The sequence below is a fragment of the Notamacropus eugenii genome, chromosome 3 (genome assembly GCF_028372415.1).
Source record: "Notamacropus eugenii isolate mMacEug1 chromosome 3, mMacEug1.pri_v2, whole genome shotgun sequence".
Classification (NCBI taxonomy): domain Eukaryota; kingdom Metazoa; phylum Chordata; class Mammalia; order Diprotodontia; family Macropodidae; genus Notamacropus; species Notamacropus eugenii.
In genome coordinates, this window is record NC_092874.1 from 179,459,289 (window position 1) to 179,481,075 (window position 21,787).

General features: G+C 37.5%; 1 long non-coding RNA gene across 1 annotated transcript; it reads right to left on the reverse strand.

Moving 5' to 3' along the window:
• Positions 1–980: 980 nt before the first annotated feature.
• Positions 981–19,996, reverse strand: LOC140531310 (uncharacterized). The gene is made up of 3 exons (XR_011976320.1): positions 19,757–19,996; positions 2,106–2,160; positions 981–1,072 (listed from the first exon to the last, which is right to left on the reverse strand). It is a non-coding gene; the product is annotated as an uncharacterized lncRNA (long non-coding RNA).
• Between the last annotated feature and the right edge of the window lie 1,791 nt (positions 19,997–21,787).

The following is a 21,787-nucleotide window of genomic DNA, read 5'->3' on the forward strand; positions in this document are numbered from 1 at the left end:
CTTTCACATTCACAGGGATTAGGGTCATAGGACCCCCACAATCTGGAAAACTGGTGTGAAATTTTTGGGCCCTCCCTTTGTATCACAGAAGTCCGAATTTTTTCTTTCTTTTATGGGGTACTTATAGTATTAAAAGATAAAATATGTTGATATTATACAATACGATATATATATTTTATGTATTTCTGATTTTCTAAACTTTTTTGTGATGTCTTGCTAGACTTTGTGTGTCATCTGTAGCTTCAGCAAACCTCCCCCAAAATTCCCATCTAATTTCTTATAACAAGCTGTGATATATCAAAGCCATGATGGGGAAAGTTGCAGCATAGAAGACATAACTATATATCTCACAATACAACCTAAAATGCCTATAATCTTTTTGGCTTCCATATAATACTGTAGAATAATAATCAGTTTGTTGATGAATAAACTACCCCCTTAGGTCTTTTTTTTCAAGCACACTATGGCCTACTCAGATTTCATCAATCTTTTACATATGAATTTGATTTCTTAAACCTAGACCCAAGATTGTAAATTTATCCTGATTAGATGTCATTTTTGTCAGATTTAGTCTAGTATTCTATATTGCCAAAGTATTTTCAAATCCTGTCACTCAATGTGTTTGTCAGCTATACTTTCCACTTTTATATCATATGAAAATTTGACAAAACTGTTACTTAAGTCATTTGCCAAGTTATACAAAAAATTGCAAAAGGGCGAAGTACAGATTCTTGAGGCATGCTACTGGAAGCCTTCTCCCAATTGACATAAAATGATATAGTGAGTCAGTTAACAAACAATTATTAAGTGTCAGGCAATGTAAAGGGCAGCTCAGTGGTAAAGTAGATAGAGTGCCAGGCCTGGAGTCAGGAAGACCAAATGAAAATTTGAGTTATAACAATAGATAGTTAGAAGAAAAAAAAGGTGTGAAAAACACAGTTTAAGAAAAATGTATGTGTGAATTCTTAATATTACTTTGTTACTAGGGAGAGAATACAAATGTGACCTATGACACTTACTAGCTGTGTGACCCTGGATAAGTCACTTAACCCAGTTTGCCTCAGTTCTGCATCTGTAAAATGAACCAGAGAAGAAAATAATAAACTACTCCACTATCTTTGCCAAGAAAACCCCAGATGGGGTCACAAGGTGTTGGACATGACTGAAACAAATGCACAGCATCAGCAACAATAGTGGATTAAATTGATGATACAAAGAAAGGCAAAAAAAAATTAGTCGTAGTTCTCAAGGAGCTCCCAGTCTGATAAAGGAGAGAACATGCAAACAACTATCTATGAACAAAGTTAAACAAGATGAATTGAGGATAATCAACAGAGGGAGAAAGGGAACTGGGGAAAGCTTTTTGTTGGAAGGTGAAATTTTAGTAGCCTTTTTGACAGTTCCAAATACACCTACATTTATTATCATATTAACTCACATTTCCATGTCTTTTCTACAGGAATAGCCTCCTCATAAACGATCAGAAGATTTGGAGATAGAAATGATCTTCATAGTCATCTAGAACAACCTCCTCATTTTATAAGTAAAGAAATGAGGTCTCATAAGTAAAGGGACTTGACCATGCAGTAACTGACAAAATTGGGATTCAAATCTGGGTACAATGACTCCAAATCCTTTTCCCACTCCACCATGTTTCTTCAATGAGACACTTGGTGTAAAACAGTCAAAAATTTTACATTTGTTAATATCTAGATATACTATATCTTTAGCATTCCCTTGATATTTGGAGTCCAGTCCAAAAACTCAGGTAAAATTTGTTCGACATGACGTTCTCAGTGAAACCATGCTAGTTCTTTCTAATCACCATTTCTGTTTCTCTTCTGGCCCTTTCTTTTACAGTGTGTTCTAGAATTTTGCTAGGAATCAATGTCAATCTCAACGATCTCTTGTCTGCAGACTCAATTCTCTTCTGTTTTCCTCTAGTCCTATGATAACTCTAATTCACCATGGTCTTTGAAAGATCACTAAAAGTGGCTCAGAAATTGCATCTAACAGTTCCTTCAGTGCCATAAGATGCCCTTTGTCTAAGCCAGGAATGGTTAAGGCAATTGGGAATACTAAGGCTGGAAAAATAAAAGAAGTACCTTTGCCAGGAATACCCCAGATGAGGTCAATAAGAGTCCAACACAGCTGAAATGACTGAAAAACAACAACATAGTATATGTTATATATTACATAATATATTATATAGTATAATAAAAAACACATGCATAAATGTACCATAATTTCAGTTAGTATATTATATCAATGTCTTGATACATTATTGATCAAATATTTGAAGGGTTATGCAGGAGATCAGGTAGGCTAAATTTTACTTCATCAGACTATAAGACAAAGAGTAAAAGTGACAAGAAGGCAGATTTCAACAAAAAAGAGTTTTCTAACACAATTTAAACAATCTAACAGTGGAAGTTAACATATATGAATATTTGGCTCTTAGTTTTAAATGAGTGAGGCTTTTCATTTCTTCTCATTATTTCAGTACACTTGCCCTCCAGTATCTAGGCAGAGGTTGTATTACTTATGGAGACTACAACCCCAAGAGAGATGTGTAAGGAGAAGGTGGTGGTGATTGGACAGATTGTTCAGTTAAAGGTATGTGGCTACAACTATAAGGCTCTATGTTATGGTCTGACTAATATAAAATTTCTTCTTACACCTCTGAACCATCTCAATTCATGAAGACCATTTTTTGATCTACTTCTGTCTCCTAAGAGATATGCAACATCAAAATAATATATTTTTTCTGATCACAATATTGTCTTTCAGGAACTTCCTCATATTTCCAGAGGCTGAGTGAAATGATCAAAAGATCAATAAGCTTGTACTTAGAATTTAAGTTCCATTTCTTCCATTTACTAGCTTTGTGACCTGGAACAAATCACCTGACCTCATTGTAACTCAGTTTTCTTATCTGTGAAACAGTAACAATAATAACTGCTCCACCTATCTCATGAGGCGGTAAAGAAAGTGTTTGTTTGGTAAAAAACACTATTTAAATATGAGTAATTGTTTCTACTAAGTCAGCTTCCTACTGGAGATTTGTGGTTGATGTTTCATAGTTACTTCCAACTAAATATATCTGAAATTCATTCATCGTCTTCTCTCTAAATTAACTCCACTTCCCAAATTCCCATTTTTGTTAATAGAAGCACTCTTCTCATAGCCAACAAGGCTGTGAACATTAGAGTCCTCTTTGACTTCTTTCTCTTTTCCTGTATCTCCTAGTTCCCATCTCTGAGGGATAGCAGATAGATTTATTCCTTCATCCCTTTTCTCTTGCCACCTTAGTCCAAATCTCATTATTTTCATATGGATTACTACAACAGCTTGCTAATGGTCTTCTAACTCCAGTATCTCCCCTACCTAGAAGTAATCCTGTGTGCAAACTGATTAATGTTCCTAAGACATTTCATGCTCCTGCTTAAAAAACAAGTATACATTCAAAAAATAATAGATGTAATTAGGCTTCCCTATTCCCATGTCCATGGCACTAGTCTAATTCGTCTTCCTATTAAGTTGGGAACTAAGAGATTGATAATTATGTGCAGAGAATGGATTGGAAGGGCCATTTAATCATAATTTTAAGGTTTTGTTCCACAGTGATAACAAGCTATGATTTGTGCTTTTTTGCTGTTGTTGTTGGGAGGAAGTGGAAAAGTGTTACTGGGCTTTTCAGACCTCTTTAACAAATCCAGCCAGTTCATAGAACAGAAGAGCATGATGAGGGAGAGTAGTTTTCTTATCATTTTACTTAGCTCCTTTACCATTTGAGCAAATAGAATACTAAACATATTTTAACTCAGAGGGTATGACAAATACTGAGAACTAAAATAGGTATGACCATAAGTCATATCAACAAGAACTAATATTTATAACCTAACAATTGTTTTTGTTCAGTTGTTTTTCCGTTGAGTCTGACTCTTCATGATTGCATTTGGGATATTCTTGACAAAGACACTATAGTGGTTTGCCATTTCCTTCTCCAGCTCATTTTACAGATGAGGAAACTGAGGCAAACAAAGTTAAGTGACTTGTCCAGGGTCACATAACTAGTAAGTATCTGAGGCCAGACTGAACTAAAGAAAATAACTCTTTGTCTTCAGGTCCAGCACTCTACCCACTTAGTCATCTAACTGCCCTATAACCTAATAACAATAGCTTAATTACAACAATAAGCACATGCTATGTGCCTGGCACTGTGTTAAGTACTGAAGATACAAAGAAAGGTAAAAACATAGTTGCTGCCGTCAAAGAGCTCACATTCTAATGGAAAAGACAACATGTAAACTACTATGAACATAAAAGAATTACATGCAGTGTAAATAAGAGGTAATATCAGAGAGAAAGCACTAGAATTGGGGAGTAGAGGCATGAAAGGTTTCATGCAAACTGTGAAACTTGAACTAAATTTTGAAGAGTACCAAGGAAACCAGGAGGCAGAGAAGAGGAGGGAAGAGCATTCCAGGCATGGGAGATAGCAGAGAAAAGTTACAGAATTGACAGAGGGAATGTTGTTCTTCTGGAACAATAAGAAGACCAGTGTCATCAAATCATAGAGTACATGGAGGAGATTAAAATATAAACTTACTGTGAGGTAAGAGTGGATTAGGTTGTGAAAGCAAAATGAAAGATTTTGTACTTGATCTTGGAGGTAATAGGGAATCACTAAAGTTTATTAAGTAACTGTAATGGTAATTTAAATGGGAAGATCTTTCCCATTCATTAATAGACTCATGTGACCTACATGGATTACATAAAAGTCTGAGTCACATGGAGCCTGTGGTGGGAGGAGTTTGCTAAATGGATGGAACAGGAAGGGTAGAACAGAATGAGGCAGAGGTAGAGCAGAGCTGAGGGGAAATTGGTCAGAGAGCAGTCAGAGCTAGGAAGGAAGCAGGCAAACAGGCAGCTGGCTAGCATGAGTAAAGGAGCCTGCTTGTGATTTGTTTAAGGGACCTGGTTTTGGGGAAGCCAAGCAGGGAGAAGGCTTGAGGATGGTGTTGCTCTCTGTACTTCTGTGTAAAGATTTTTGTTACTATGATAGATTTGGTTTTCTGGTATCTGAATAAATGTTTTGGTTCTGTCTTCCACATAGAGAGTCTGTAGTATTTCACAATTCAGAATTGCACTGGGATATTCATGGCCACCATAGGTGCTGTGAATATCGCATTGGTGCTACAGTAACACTGTCAGAACTATACTTTAGAAAAATCACTGCAGTAGCTCAATAAAAGATATATAAGAAAGAAAAGATGATCTCATTAAACATATGTGTTCCTCTCCTGGGTATCTAGTGTCTTCTGTGAGTAGCCCAACTTATGGAAATATATCTTCATAGTCATTAAATGAATAGTTTAATAACCATTGGTTGAGAGAGCTGATGAAGGAGACTTTTAGCTCTCCCCTAGCAAGAGAGGCTTATTAACCACAACACCCCACAATGAATCAGAGTATCATGTTACCATGAACAAAGTATATCAGCTGAAGACTCTAAAGCTCTTCCCTAAAAGAAAGAGGCTCACTGACAACCATAATATTCCTAAGGGGATGGTAGAACCAGCTAAAAAGGGCAGGTTGATAGAGCTGTACCTCCCTTCTAGAGGAGAGGTTAATTAATTGCTGTATCACTAATGGATATAGCACAACATATCTAGCAAACTTGAAGACAGCTGGATTTTTGAAGGCCAACTGAAACAAAGCATGACGCCTAACAGGGAACAGGCCCAGCAGAGAGCAGTGTGACAACACCACTAGAAAATGTTGCAGCTGTACATTGTCAGAAGCATACTCCTTCATATATGCCCTAACCATATATGTTCCTCATGTGTATGTGGTCAACTAGGAGGCAAGAATAATGGATTTGGAGTCAGAGGACCTGGATTTGAATCCCAGATTTGCTATTAACTTCCTGTGTAAATTTTTTTATGCATCACTTAATCTCATCAGTCCTCAAGTTTCCTCATTCATAAAAGTCTTATTGAAGGTTCTTTTGAGCTCTAAAGCCATGATCCTATTGCCACTGAAAGTGGTATTTGGGGGACAGAGAGCTTTAATTTTGAAGAAAAGTGATCTATTATAATTGTCTTTGTTCTCTATTTCATTAAATGCCTTTGTTCTTGAACTAACAGTATCTACTGCCTGACTAATAAAAGTAAATACGTTGATGGGCCTCATGAGCTATGGTTTAAAGATAATTCTGATACACAAAGGGCCTAAAACCTAATTTGATTTTCTGGGAAACCTTCAGTGAACCAACCCCAGGTGTCGCATGGTAGGAATCTGACCAGGATCTTTGTTGGCAGTGAATAGTGTAATGTCTGGATGGGACTATCAGAGAACAATTCCTGAAAGGACAAAACCAAGCAAATAAAGTATTTACATTACCAAAAGACACTCAGCTGAGTAAAAGTATAAGTATAAGTTGTACTACCTCCTTAGCAGGTGCTCTGGCCACAAACATTCCCTGAATATTCATATCCTTTCAGTAGACTTGCCTGGCTACAAGAATTCCCTAGTTTATACTGAAGTAACCCCTGTTGTGTTCAGTCTCCCTAATGAGGGTGTATTTGTGAGAGAATGAGCTCCAGACTTCCAGAGGGGAATATTCTTTTATTTTATTATGTTAATATTTCATTAAATGTCTTTGCTTTGAGGTAAAGGATATCTCCTCTATCTTACTAGTTAAAGTAAACACATCAATGAGGGTTCATGATTTATGATTTCAAAAGGATTCCAAACTATAAAACTAACCTTGGAATAGCCTTTGGGGGACCCAGTGAGGATGAGGTCCCCAAGAACTGCAATTCCACTGCTTTAGGTGTTTGTCACCCCCACAAGCCTAATGTGAAAGACAATTATTAATACTATCCCATAAGTCACCCTCTATTACTGTCAGCAGCAGAATATGGGGCTTGATGGGTCAATGGCTTGACTCAATAGGGCATCTCTTATATTTTCTGACTATTCCCTTCACTCTTCCAAGGATTAAGCACTTACATGATGATTTCTAATTTTTTTTCCCTTTACATGTTATATTTTTCAGATGGCCTGATTAAGTTTCCCAGGAACTCTGCCTAGTAAATACAACTTGAAGCATTTCTGCCAATTCTATATTTAGTCTTACTAATATTTTAGACTTAGATTATTCATTTAATCCAGATGCTTTACAAGGCTTACAGTATTAAGATGAAGTGATCCTATATTTTTAAATGTATATGATAATTTAATTAATAATCATTTTCTTCAAGTAAAAAGAGCAGTTGTTTAGTGTCCAAACCAAATTCCCTTCAGCTTTGCTCAGGTGTATGCACATTGGTGGCCATGAGGGAGGGAGAACAACATTTACATATCTTCAGAAGAAGTGTGCAAGTTTGTTCAGGTGTCCTGACTGAGCTGAGACATTTGATAAATAAGCCTATTTCTGCCTGTCAGATAGAAGGTCACTCTTTTGACTTGTCTAGGCTTTCCTGGTTTTGCAGGGAGTAAAAACAGAGCTGGCAGTAAGAAATGAAGAGTTTGCTTTCTTCCTTCACAAGGCAGAGAACAGTGAGGCAAAATGTCAGGAAATGAAAAAACTGCTTCTGCAGGACAAGGTACACTCCCCATGTCAGCGGCCCTGCGACAGCACTGCCAGTCGTTTCAATGTGGACTGAGAGCTGTTTGCTTTCTAACGTTATGCAACCTTGAGCCATTAACCAGGCAGGAGTTCTTGACAATAGTTTTGACTAACTTTTGCCTTCAACTGTATTCCTTTACTTGCTCTAAGCTGGGGCATATAAATAGCTTGGGTTTTGTTAATCAGGCCATACAAACTATTCAACTAATAGTACTGGAATACAGTAAAACTCCTCGGTGGATCTCTGACAAAGACCCTTCCCAAGTTCTATACTTCTCAAGTTACAATTTCCTTGTAGTGGATACGGAAGAAAAACTTCAGTTGGTTTTTAAAATAGAATCCTAGAACAGAGAGAGAACTCTTTCAATTTATCTGATTTTAGGTGTCCCAACATCTCAAGCCTGCTGTGTGAACACTTCAATTTGGTCTGCACTATGGAGTTTCAGAGTAGTATCAACTTGCTGGTGTCATCATTGTTGATTTGTGTCTGACTCTTCATGATCCCATTTGGAATTTTCTTGGCAAAGAGACTGGAATGGTTTGCCATTTCCTTGTCTATTGTGTCACCATTCTTCATATGAATAAACTAAGGTAAACAAGGTTAAGTGCCTTGTCCTAGATGACACAGCTAATGAGTGTCTGGGGTCAAGTTTGAACTCAGGTCTTCCAGACACCAGGTTGGGCACTCTATCTACTGTGCCACCTAGCTGCCAAAGTATCAGTGTTTTTCCTATATATTTACAACTTATCAGAGATATTCCTATATTTTCTTTCCATGTAGGCCTGAACAAAAGAAGGAAAATAAAGCAGAGACAGGAGCACAATGTGATTCTCCAAAAATGGTCTCATTGTAATCTGGAAAATACACTCTATTCAGTTAACTCCTTGCTCCCAACTAACTCAACTTTGATGTAAATGATATTTTGCATTAAGTTGCTTAGGATTTATTCATAAACCAAATGACCAAGCTTCTTCTAGCTTGTTGTAGAAAAGGCCTGGCTCAAGGTCAATCCTCTGTTAGTGTAAATTTGTTATTAAAGTAAAATATAACACTCGCAGAAGATCTGACAGTTAACAAATACAGATGTACTTAATCATGGCGGGGAAAGGATATCAGCTAGGACACTACAGTGATTTACTCGAGGGCAGTTGCCCTACCTCTGTATTGCCTCTGGGAGGTCTTAGTCAAGCAATGAGGGGAGCTGGAGCTCAGCATGGCTTTTTTGTGCTAAGGTAAAAACATCAAAAAGTGCTGTCAAATGGCTGGCGACTTTAGTCCCCTGAATCAATTAAATCCTGAGGATGTTTTCAATGCTTTTTAAGGAAAACATTTAGTCCAGTCTACATGGCAAAGGACTCTGGTAGATATTCCTTCTACCGTACAATTCCTTCAAACTATTTCCTGAAGAATATTTGACCTTTCTTCTTCCTGACATTTTAATTACATTTGAACAAAACAGTTTATCAAATAGTTATGCAATATTTCCTCATACTTATACTTACAAAATTAAAAGCCACAGTCTGGAAAGTATTTTTCTTCTTTATACCCTGCATTAGCATTAGTTATAATTTGATTAGAATACTGTATTCATTATTGTTTGCTGTGTTATTAAGGGAAAGTTTAGATACTTGGAATGCACAGAGAAAAAGTGACAAAAATCCCCAAAGATTATAAAATAGATTCTATTTGGAAATATCAAAATGTAATAGGGGTTAATCAGGTATAACGTAAGTCACTACTCTTATTCATTACCAGTGACTGGGTATGGACCCAAGATGATTGACCACTGACATGCTTGGAGGTCTTTTTCTTTGGTATAAAATGGATCTGAGATGTCATTTTTGAGCTCTCTTTCCAATAGACTTCTATATTAAAATGCAGTGGGTTTGGAGGTGGGAGCTCAGGGAGAGAAGAAACTAATTTCTTCTTCTCCTACTCCTGCAATAAAACATGATGATCTTCAGAAGAAGCATACTGATAGATGTCTGTGCCTGCCCCATGCCATGGGGGGAGAGACAGAGAGACAGAGACAGAGACAGAGAGACAGAGACAGAGAGAGAGAGAGAACTGGATATTGCCAATCCTACTATTGTTTAGATGATTCAAGTCTGCTGCAAATGGAAGTATCTGTTTGCCAGTTCCCAAAAGTGTCTTTACCTTTTCCAGGGTTTGGGGCCATAGTCTAATGGGTGATTTGAGTTTATGTATTTGTACCTGAGTTCTTGTGAGTTATTTCCATCTTATGCATTTTGTTGGCAGGTGAAATAAAGTCTGTCCAATACTGGTTATTCATATTGTATCTAAGCAAATGTGAACCATTAGTAAGTTTTATTTAGAAGATTTTACCAGAATAAATCTCTGGGGTTAAGGCATGAGCCAGAGAGGGAAAGTAGCCTTTCAAGGAGTCAGGCCCCTAGGAATAGGCTAGGTCCACGTGAGCCCAGAGACTTTGGGTTATACATGAAATTGGAATAGAATAAGGTATATGCCACTTTTATATAGAAGATCAAACAGGAGAGAACTTAAAGTAAGAGACATCTGTTACAAATATATGATGTAATATATAATAATAGCTGTCATATTTACTTCAAATGTATTGTAACAAATATACCCTACATCACATAGAGCATAGTCCCTGCCTCCCCACCTGCACCCCATACCACCTCAGCTTCTGGAGAGGGGAAGGGGATTAGGTTTCTAGCTTAGTTCAGTTCCTACATAGCACAGTCTCATTTCCAAGTCCAAAGTCCTACTTGGGCTCAAGTCCCAGGCACCCTGGTTTCTCAGGGCTTTCCTGCCAGGCTGGTTGGCTACGACATCCTGCCTGTATCCTGGCTCTGACATTGCCATGGTTCAGTTCTGCGTCCAGTGAGAATTATATCTGCACCTAGAAACTAAGAAGAACAAATGAAACAGAACAGAGATTCCAGGCCCATTTCTTGGAGCCACAGGGTAAAAGAGAGAGCAGGGGAAAGAAGCCCTTTCCCCTCACATGATACCCACACTGAAGGTTAACCTTTACATGTTCTGGAGGCCAAGCAGGAAAGAGTGAGACTGACCCTCTCTGGAAGTTTTAAAGATGCATCTTGTTTTGGCAATTCAGCCAATTCAAGGATAGGGGAATGCAGGATGTCTTCTTCTATAATCAGTATGCCTCCCTATTGAACGATCTAGGCATATACAGCAAAGCTCTCATTATACTGGTATAGTGTTTTATACTCAGAACATGCAGAGTTAATTAATATTATAATTCAATAGTAATTTATGTTGAATGATTCTGTATATTACTTTCCTTAATTTAAGGAAGAAGGAATTGGGGTTCAGAAAAGTTGGAGTGATTTGACCTAGAGCTTACAGTTAGTAAATAGCATGACTTTAAATTTAGTGTTCTTTTTAATATAGTACAGCTTTTTACTCCACTATATCATGGGGTTTTTTTGTCCTGAGGAATTAAAACACTTTAATGGAATGACAAACGAAGTTGTTGAACTTCCATTCCCAAAGATTTTTAAGAAATGAATAGAAACCATCAGTTATGGGTGGCTTATATATTTACTGACTGAAGATGGAGGTTTGGACCAAATGACCTCTTAAAATCCTTGCCAGTTCTTGGGCCGATCACTTAGAAAGTTCAATGGACAGAAGTCTGGGCCAGACGACCTCTCTCTCTCTCTCTCTCTCTCTCTCTCTCTCTCTCTCTCTCTCTCTCTCTCTCTCTCTCTCGGGGTATGGTCCTGTGAAAAGAAACAAAGGTCCTGTGAGGGTAAATTTAATGTTGTCTCACATTTAGTAGCAGTCATTTTGGAAGAGGAGCTTTTGTTTTTGTGTTTTGTTGTTGTTTGTGTAGTGCTCTGTATATGCAGTATTTATGATTGCAACGCTTGTAAGGTAAAGTGACAGGTATTCACAGAACAAGGTGAGACGTGAAGAATGGATCTAAGTTGGTGATGTGTTAATTTCAGGATTGAAAAGGGTGTGGATGGCAGAAGCTATATCAATTCAGGTGATCAGTAAGGGGGAAGAGATGCTAAAAGGGCTCAGAGATGGCTTACATAAAGGAAAATGGAAACATGACATTTTTTGTTAAGAAAACTAAATAAGCCACTGTATTTTCATAATGTTTATATTGGATGTTGCTGTTGGTGTAATTTCTCAAAATGAATGACAGCGTTTGATGTGTAGATGAGTTTGCTTTGACAGTTGTGTTGAATAGCAGGGCAATTTGTCTTACAAACTCAGGCACTGCTGTTATTTGTGTGTGTGGATTACAGTGATTACTTGGGCCTGCTTAAAATGTAAATTGACTTTTTTGATAAACTGAAGGCTCATTTTTAAGCAAAAGACCATTTTATAGGGGTAAATTAGGAGAGAAGAGAAGGCCCTAAGTGGTGCCTGGTGGTATCTTAGAGGAAGGAGACTTATTTTGGGATTTCTGAGATCTCTAACCCCACATCCAAAAACATTGACTAATTTCCTATTTGTTTGTGAACAGTGAACTATAAGAACTGTGGATCATTGATTTAGAAAGATGATATCATTCCAATCTCCCTGCCCTCTAAAAACACAGACTAAGGCACAGACAAAAGTACAAGCATTTTTAGCTCTGTTCTTGAAATTAATTGTAAAACAAATGAGTCAAAAACTAAAAAAAAAAATAAATAAATAAACAAAAAACCAACCAAATACAAATCTACATAGCTCAATAGAGAAGTAAAGAATAAGACAAGGGGCCAAATCATGCCCCATGAAAAATGCTGAAGACACCAAGAAAAGAATAAAGAGAGCACAATATATTAGAAATCTTTAGAAAGAACAGATTCCTTTCTAAAGAAACTAGAGTTGCAATTAAACCATTTTGTACTCCTATAACGTTTGTCTGTCCTTCATAAGCATATGCATGTATGAGGGGGTAGCATGGTATTACAGCTAGAGGCCTATTCTCAAAGTCAAGACTGGATTTGAGTCCTGCTTCTGACTCTTGCTGACTGGGTGATTCTGGGTAATTTGCTCAACCTCTCAGTGGTTCAGGCAAGTCACTGAGACTATGAGAAAAGAAGCTAGCCTATACTGGTAGAGAAAGTTTTATCACCTGAAAGTTCCCTAAACCAATGAAATTATAGGTCCTGGTTCCCTGCCCTGCACCCTACCATAACACCCCCCCCCCCCCCCCCACACACACCATAAACATACAAGAAGAAGAACCACAATGAAATATATGGAACAATTTTCATTGAGTGCATCAATGTGAATTAAATATTGCCTAAAGGAAATTAGACTTAATAAACTAGTATAATTTATCTTAGATCTGTATTATACACTGTATTTTGTGGAGCCCTGCATTCTTTTTGTTATGAATTGTGTTCCTCTGAGAAAATTTTGATGTTAATAACATTTCTCTCTAAAATGTTAATTGTGAAATTATTTTTCAGATATGCTTGCTATATATGTATCATTTTTTAAGTTTGAAAAAAGGCTTTTTTATTCACATTTTGCTTCAAAATTTCCCTGATGAACTCCCTTCATTCAGGAAATATTGCATCCACCCAAAGGAAATGAGAAACACCCTTTCATAGGACACTTGAGTACCTCAACTTTCAATACTCATGATAAACATAAGCAGAAAGAGCATGAAGATAATGGCATTTTCTGAGCCATCTGTTGCAAAGGATTAAGTGGTAACAAAATTCTGTCAAAAATTCAAGATACTCCAAACCAAGGCTTAGCCTGATACCTAAGTGCAAAAACAGACATGGAGAACATGACTGAGAAATGAAAGAGGACAAAGGCAAATAAATGACTCAGTTTCCTGCTGAAAAGTCACAAGGTACTAGCCTAGGCATAGCAGGCACTGAACATCACAACATGTCTACTCTACCCATCACCTTCTGTCCTGCTGTCTGTTGCTACTCTAAACTACCAAACAGGCCCTGTGAAAACTACGCCCAGAAAGAGCTAAAAAAAAAGCCATTTAGCTCTCTCCACCCACCTTGGGACCATGAGTCTTCATCCCAGCCAACATCCTCCTTGCCACCTGCCAAATTCTCCCTCACTTTTCCTCTCTTGCTCTAGGAATTGAGATCAAATTCATACTAACTTTGCTTCTGGGAATGGGTATGTCAACTAACTGCCTTATTTTGTTCTACTTAGCAACGCTGTGGTTTTCCAGACCAAAACTGGACATCATTCCCTTATATGTGTTGTATCCCCTTATTAGAATATAAACTTAACTGTCTGATCTCAGTATTTGCATTCCCAGTACTCAGCAAAGCATCAAACCACATAACCTCTACCTAAATATTTTTCTAATTAATTAATTTTTAATTTGCAACATTCACTTCCACAAAATTTTGAATTTCAAACTTTCTCCCAATCTCTCACCTTTCCGCACTCCAAGAAAGCACGCATTCTGATTACTCCTTCCCCCAGTCTGTCCTCCCTTTTATCAACCTTCCCCCCACTTTTTATTCCTTTCCCTTCTATTTTCCTGTGGGGCAAGGTAGATGTTTATACCCCACTGCCTATATGTATACCTTATTTCCCAGTTGCATGTAAAAACAATTTTTAACATTCATTTTTAAAACTTTGAGTTCCAACTTCTCTCACTTCCTCCTTCCCCACCTACCCCTACTGAGAAAGCAAGTAATTTGAAATAGGTTATACATATGTAATCATGCAAAACATTTCTGTAAGTCATGTTGTGAAAGACTTTCCCTGCATCCTATTCTGCCCCCCATTTATTCTGTTCTCTCTTTTGACCCTCTCCCTTCTCAAAAGTGTTTACTTCTAATTAGCCCTCCTCCTACTTGCCCTTTCTTCTATTATCCCCCCCACCTCATGCCCCCCCACTTATCCCTTTCCCCTCTGCTTTCCTGGAGGGGAAGAGAGATTTTCACACCCGTTTGAGTGTGTGTGCTATTCTTTCTTAAGCCAAATCCAATGAGAGTAAGGTTCACTTTTCCCCTCTTATCTAACGCCTCTTCCTTTCCATTGTAAAAGCTTTTTCTTGCCTCTTTTATGTGAGATAATTCACTCCATTCTATATCTCCCTTTCTCCTCCCAATATATTCCTCTCTCACCTCTTAATTTTATCTTTTTAGATATCATCCCTTTATATTCAACTCATCCTGTTCCCCCCCATATAAAATCCTCCATACATACACACACACACAAATAAAATCCTTCCAACTACCTTAATACTGAGAAAACTCTCAGGGGTTATCTTTCCATGTAAGAATGTAAACAGCTCAATTTGAGTAAGTCTCTCATGATTTCTCTTTCCTGTTTACCTTTTCATGCTTCTCTTGAGTCTTATTTTTGAAAATCAAATGTTCCATTCAGCTCTGGTCTTTTCATCAAGAATGCTTGAAAGTCCTCTATTTCATTGATGACATCTTTTCCCTTTGAACTGTTATACTCAGTTTTGCAGGGTAAGTGATTCTTGATTTTAATCCTAGCTCCTTTGACCTCTGGAATGTCATATTCCAAACCCTCCAATCCCTTATGGTAGAAGCTGCTAAATCTTGTGTTATCCCGATTGTGTTTCCACAATACTTGAATTGCTTCTCTCTGGCTGCTTACAATATTTTCTCCTTTACCTGGGAACTCGAATTTGGCTACAAATTTTCCTTTTGGGATCTCTTCCAAGAAGATTGGTAGATTCTTTCTATTTTACCCTCTGGTTCTAGAATATCAGGGCAGTTTTCCTTGATAATTTCTTGAAAGATTATGCCTAGTCTCTTTTTTTGATCATGGCTTTCAGTTAGTACCATAATTTTAAAATATTCTCTCCTGGCTCTATTTTCCAGGTCAGTTGTTTTTCCAGTGAGATATTTCACACTGTCTTCTATTTTTTCATTCTTTTGGTTTTGTTTTATAATTTCTTGACTTTTCATGATGTCATTAGCTTCCATCTGTTTCATTCTAATTTTTAATGAATTATTTTCTTCTGAAGCTTTTGGACCTCCATTTCCATTTGACCAATTCTGCTTTTTAAGGAATTCTTCTCCACATTGGCTTTTTGGACCTCTTTTGCCATTTGGGCTAGTTTATTTTTTTAAGGTGTTATTTTCTTCAGCATTTTTGAGTCTCCTTTAGCAAGCACTTGACTTGTTTCTCATGATTTTCTTGCATCACTCTCATTTCTCTTTCCAATTTTTGCTCTACCTCTCTTATTTGAGTTTCAAAATCATTTTTGAGCTCTTCCATGACCTGAGACAAATTTATATTTTTCTTAGAGGTTGTGGATGTAGGAGCTTTGACTTTGTTGTCTTCTTCAGGTTGTATGTTTTGATCTTTCTTGTCACCAAAGTAAGATTCTATAGTCTGCTTCTTTTCTGGTTTTTGCCCATTTCCCCAGTCAATTACTTGACTTTTAAGCTCTTTGTCAAGGTAGTTCTCTGCTTCCAGTGGGGGTGACTGGGTGTACTGTCAGTCATTTGATCCCCCACAGTCTGTGAATCTACAGCTCCAGAAACAGCCACTACCATTACTTCTGCTGCAGCTGCCTTATTCTGTTCCCTCTTCCACTCTGGGAATGGGGCCAGACCATGCTCCTCTCTCACACAGGTCCAACAGGTTTTTTCCACTGACCTTTGAAGTTCTCCTTTATGTTTTTGGGTTGAGAAGTCCGGAAACCACCATAGCTGCCAGTGATTCAGTGTCCCCAAGGCCTGCCCAGGCCCCGTCTATGCTGGTGCAGCCCATGCTGGACTGCACTCCACTCCAAGCCTGGTGTGACAGATGCTTCTAGTCAACCTTCCAGGCTGTCTGGGCTGGGTATTTGTTCACACCATCATTCCATAGGTTCTGCAGCTCCATAATTTGTTTAGAGGCATTTTTTATGATATTTGGTGGGGTTTGGGGGAGAACTCATGCAAGTTTCTGCTTTTATTCCACCATCTTGGCTCTGCCCTCCCCCATACAACCCAAAATATTTTTGAAAAAAATTCATTCATTCATTATCCCTTGCTCTGACCATGTGACCAACCTAACCCCTTAGTGGATTGTACATTTCTTTGATGACATCCTTTACATTACTTCTTTTATAATTCCTTGTCTGTAAGATGTTGCTATGTCTGCCTGCCCAACATACACTTCTTTAATGCTCTTGGATGATGCTCAAATTTAATTAATTAGAAATGGAAGTGTTCTATGACACATAGCCATCTGATATCATCCAGGGAATATTGGTGTTAAGAATATGGACTTTTATTTTAGGAAGAAGTTTGTGGTCATAATGTACGACATTATGTTCAAAATGAACTTTAAAATTTCCACTGTTGATACAGTCTAATCATCAATTCTTGTTCAATTTTAGACTAAACTCATCATCTATGTGCATTGTCACACATTATATTTGCAGATATAGATAGCGATACACATCAAATAGCCCATATTTACAGAGTAGGGGGAGGATATAGAGGGAGAGAGAAAGAGAAGAAGAGGGAGACAGGAAGGGAGAGATGGAGACACAGAGAGATGTGGCTCTGTAGATGGAGAGTACTAGACTTGGAGTCAAGTAGTCCTGAGTTCAAATTTTCCTTAGATACTTCCTAATTGTGTGATCCTGGGAAAACCACAATCTCTGTTTGCCTCCATTTCTTCAACTATAAGTGGGGATGGACAGTTAGGTTGTGCAGTCGATAGAGTACTGGGCTTGACATCAGGAAAACTCATCTTCATAAGTTCAAATCCAGTCTCAGACACTTAATAGCTGTGTGACCCTGGGCAAGTCACTTAACTCTATTTGCCTCAGTTCCTCATCTGTAAAATAAGCTGGAGAAGTAAATAGCAAATTATACCAGTATCTTTACCAAAAAAACTCCAAATGGGATCACAAAGAGTAAAACACAACTGAACAATAACAACAAAATGGAAAGATGATAATAGCACCTATCTCACAGAGTTGTGAGGATCATATGGTATAATATTTATACAACATTCAGGACAGTAACTGGCAAATAGTAGCACTTAATAAATGCTTATTTCTTTCCTTCTATATATATATACATGGACAGAATGATAATCAGACAGACTGATAACTATTGTGGTAGATAAATAGATAGATAGATAATTATATATAGGTAATAGATAGATAATAGACTGAAAAGCTCTATAGTTTTTCCATTTTCCATCCAACTGATTATTACAACCTGGACATTATGATCATTTGTTCTTTCCTATGTGTATACTTAATGACTGCCCATCTTATTTAGGAGACTCCTTTTTGTTTCTGGGCTTCATGTAATCAGCACAACATCCTCCTTAAAAAGGAGTATCTGGAGGACCTCTCTAGGAGAGTCTGGTGATTCAGGGTTGGGATTAGAAGGCAATGAGATGTTTGTGGGACATTATAGGACTAAATGGATACAGTCTTTAAAGTTAAAAGGATAGTAATTCATGTAAAAGTCTGTGGATGCTGTACTTAGTAAAGGTAATCAGTTTTCCCAGGTCAAAAAAAGATACTTCTGTAGGGCAATGGTAATTCCATTAATAACTGTAACACATACTATCTAGGCTAGGTCTTTCATGCCTTACACAATCAGGAAGTCAAACTGATCTCTAGGAATGGCCTCTCAGATCTTTTAAAAAGGAAATTAGTCCAACCAAAATAAAATATATGCTGCTCTTAGCATATCATATGTGGGAAATCTCTTCTTGCCTTGAACCTTGTACTGGATCTCCTACCCTGCTATGGCAAAAACTTTTAATGAGAATGGATCCCTGTTTTAAGCTTCATTTGATATCAGTGATCAAAGGATTGTGAAACAAGTTTGTCTGTTGTTGTATCTTTGTTTTTGAAGGCCAGAGATTAAATTTTGATGGAGAAATTTGAGCAAACTAAGAGGTATGTGTGTGTCTGTGTGTGTGTGTGCTCTTGTGCATGTGCACCAAAAAGTACCCAGCACTTCAACCCAAAGTTGAAAAACAAGTTGAGACAAAGAAGGAAAAGGGCTCCATCAGAAGAAAGAAGAAAAAGACTGAGAAAAAGGGACTAAAAGGAAAATATGCAATGAGAAGACACTAGAATGCAAGGTAAGTAAAACAAATTGATAAATAAAACAAATTCAGTGAACAAAAGACTAAAATGAAAAACAATTGGGTAAAAACAAAAGAAGCTAATGAAAGAAGGTCAAGAACATTTGTATGGCTGTCAAGTTGTTAAAGAGTGACCAAAAGTTAATGAGGTCTTAATGAGATGGCTAGGAGGTGAATTGTAAATATTCACAAACATTTTGGAAAACAAAACTAAGCTCCATCAGCATGGAGAGATAGAAAATTGTGTTGTGACTTATCTTAAGGTGGGATATTTGAATTGCAGCTCACTGCCAAGGAAACGCCATCTATGTTCAAAATTCAAGGGAAGCCCCTCTCCAACAAAATAAGATGAAGGAGCTCAAAAAATACTTCTCCACATGTCAGGAATGATTTAAAGCTACTTAACAGGAAGAAGAAAAAGGAAGTAGGTTCCAAAGTAAAAAACAAAAACCTATTCCAAGCAGCTGAAGTGATAGAGAGGACACTCGGCCTTCATTCTCTACCAGTTTTGTTTCAATTCCCTCATCGTCATTATGTTCTTCCCAGAATAAATCTGCCATTAGACAATCCCATCATTAGGAACAATCATGGACATTGTGTGAGCTTTGGTATTCACAGCTCATCAGTACCCTCAATGTCTTCCCCGTTTGATTGGAGGGCAGCCTCTCATAGCCTCCTCTAGGGGGCTCAAAACCCCAAACATCTCTTCATTTGCCACCATCAGTTCTGCTTGGTTTCAACTCAACTGTTATCTTGAGCTTGTCCCTGGGTGGCCTCTCTCTCACACACACACACAAACACACACTTACACACACACACACACACACACACACACACACACACACTTTTAATCTTGCTTTTCTGTATTTTCCCCCATATTAGATTATAAACTCCTGGAGACCAAGAACTGTCTTTCTTTTCCTTGTTTATATATCCAGCACTTAAAAGTGCCTGATATGAAGTAGATGTTTAATAAATAATTATTGTATTACAGTACATCTACAGGTTGAAGAGAAGAAAAAAGAAAGCAAGAAAGACCATTTCACTTTATACCTAAAGGACAAAGTAAACAAACAAACCTTAATTTAAGGCTTTTTTCCGAAGCAGAAGGAAAGAACATCTTGTCTTCCAAGGAATGAAAAGTTGAACTGTAGGTACTGTCGGGGGTGATATCATCCAGTAAAGAAAAAGAGAATAATGATGTTTGGTGACTCCCTGTTCAGGGAATATAAAGGCAGTTTTTTTTCAACTTGATAACAATAGCAAAGTCTCCATCCAAGCATGTGTCCAAGGCATTACAGAGAACCTCCCAAGACCTGTCAAAACAAATGACTATTACTCACTTCTCATGATTCACAGGGGGCACAAATGATACTCACATAAGGAAACTAAAGAACATTGGCAAAAATGACAAAGCGTAGGGGAAAAGTAATGAAGACAAGGGGAAAAATGAGGCCAGGAACACCAGTGAGAGTTTTATTGATGCTGTCCTTTGAAGGCAGTGATGAAGAAGGTAAAAGCTGCTTGAGGAAATGAATGGCAAACTAAAAAAATGGTTTCTGATAATGACACTTGAATTTCTGACCAAAGGCTTAAAATATAGGAATGACAGTTTTCTGGTCAGAGATGGAGTATATCTAGCAAGAATTTATTTGTCTGGTGTCTGACAAATCTAACCAAAACAGCTTTAAATGAAAAAGAATGGGTAGAGGAAGAAAAATGCTTATGTCACTCCATCAAATTAGAATGTGTAAAAAGAGTAGCTAGAGTGAAGAAAGAATAGCCATTTGAATATACAAAAATTCACAGAATCCAAGAAAGGAGCCAGCAACACACCCATAGCCTCAAATATCTAAATGCACAAAAAACCAAACACCAAAATGAACAAAAAGTTCTAGTCCAAGAAGCAAATGTGACCTTAAAGGTATCCCTAACACTTGGTGGGATGAAAGATAAAATAAGAATATGGCTCCAAATGGGTATAATTCGTTAAAAAGACAAAAAAAGTTATTAAAAAAGTGAATAATAGTAGCTAATATTTATATAGCACCTTAAGGTTTGCAAAGTGCTTCAACTGTAATATTTCATTTGACCAAATGGATCTCACAACAAAACCAAGAAGTAGATGCCATTATCCTCACTTTCTAGAAGGGAAATTGAAGCAAAGGGAGTTTAAGTGATTTTTCCCAGGGTCACGCACCTAGTTAACGTCTGAGACAGGATTAAAACTTGGATACTCCTTCCTCCAAGTCCAACACCCTATCTACTGTGCCACCTAGCTGCCTCACTCTAAATTAGCAAGATAAAATACAGCAGAGAAGAATAGTAGAGAGCATTTGGGTGAAGATCAATGAAAGAATAAAAGAAAGATGTTTTGTAATCAGAGTACATTACAGACCCCCTGGAGCAGAAGATGAAATGGATGAAAAATTCATCTATGCCAGATATGAAGTAGAATCATGATGGTACATGTTTATGTCAACTAAAACTCTTTCACTCCTAAAGCAGAATAAAAAACAGCAGTGTCATTCTTCAGAAAATGGAGAAACCAGAAAACAAAATTTCTATTCTGGATTTAATCCTCAATAACTGATTCCTGAAGAAAAATTAATGGGAAATGTTGTGCAGAAGTAGCCCTTAATTCTTAATATTTCTAATAGAGATGAAATACAGCAGTAATCTGAAACATGATTTCAATTTGGGGAGGGCCCAACTTCAAAAGAATCAGAGAAAGAAAGAGAATTCCATGGACCAAAATTCTACAGAGGAATTTAGTCTAGGATGGATGAGAAACTCTCAAGAATAAAATTAGAGAAAGCCAAGATGGAAGAGTAGAGGCAGTCACCCAATTGAACTCTCCCAACATTCCTCTCTAAACAATTTTAAAATAATACCTCAAGTAAAATTTTGGAGCAGCAGAGCCAACAAAAAGTCAGTATGAGATATTTTTGCAGCCAAAGAAAATTTGAGAGATAGGAAAGTGAAATCAGTAACACCAAGGTGGAGTTACAGTGGAAGTCTGTCCAGAGATCTCTCTCTCACACACACACACACACACACACACACACACACACACACACACACACACACACTTAGAGTTGTTGCAACAG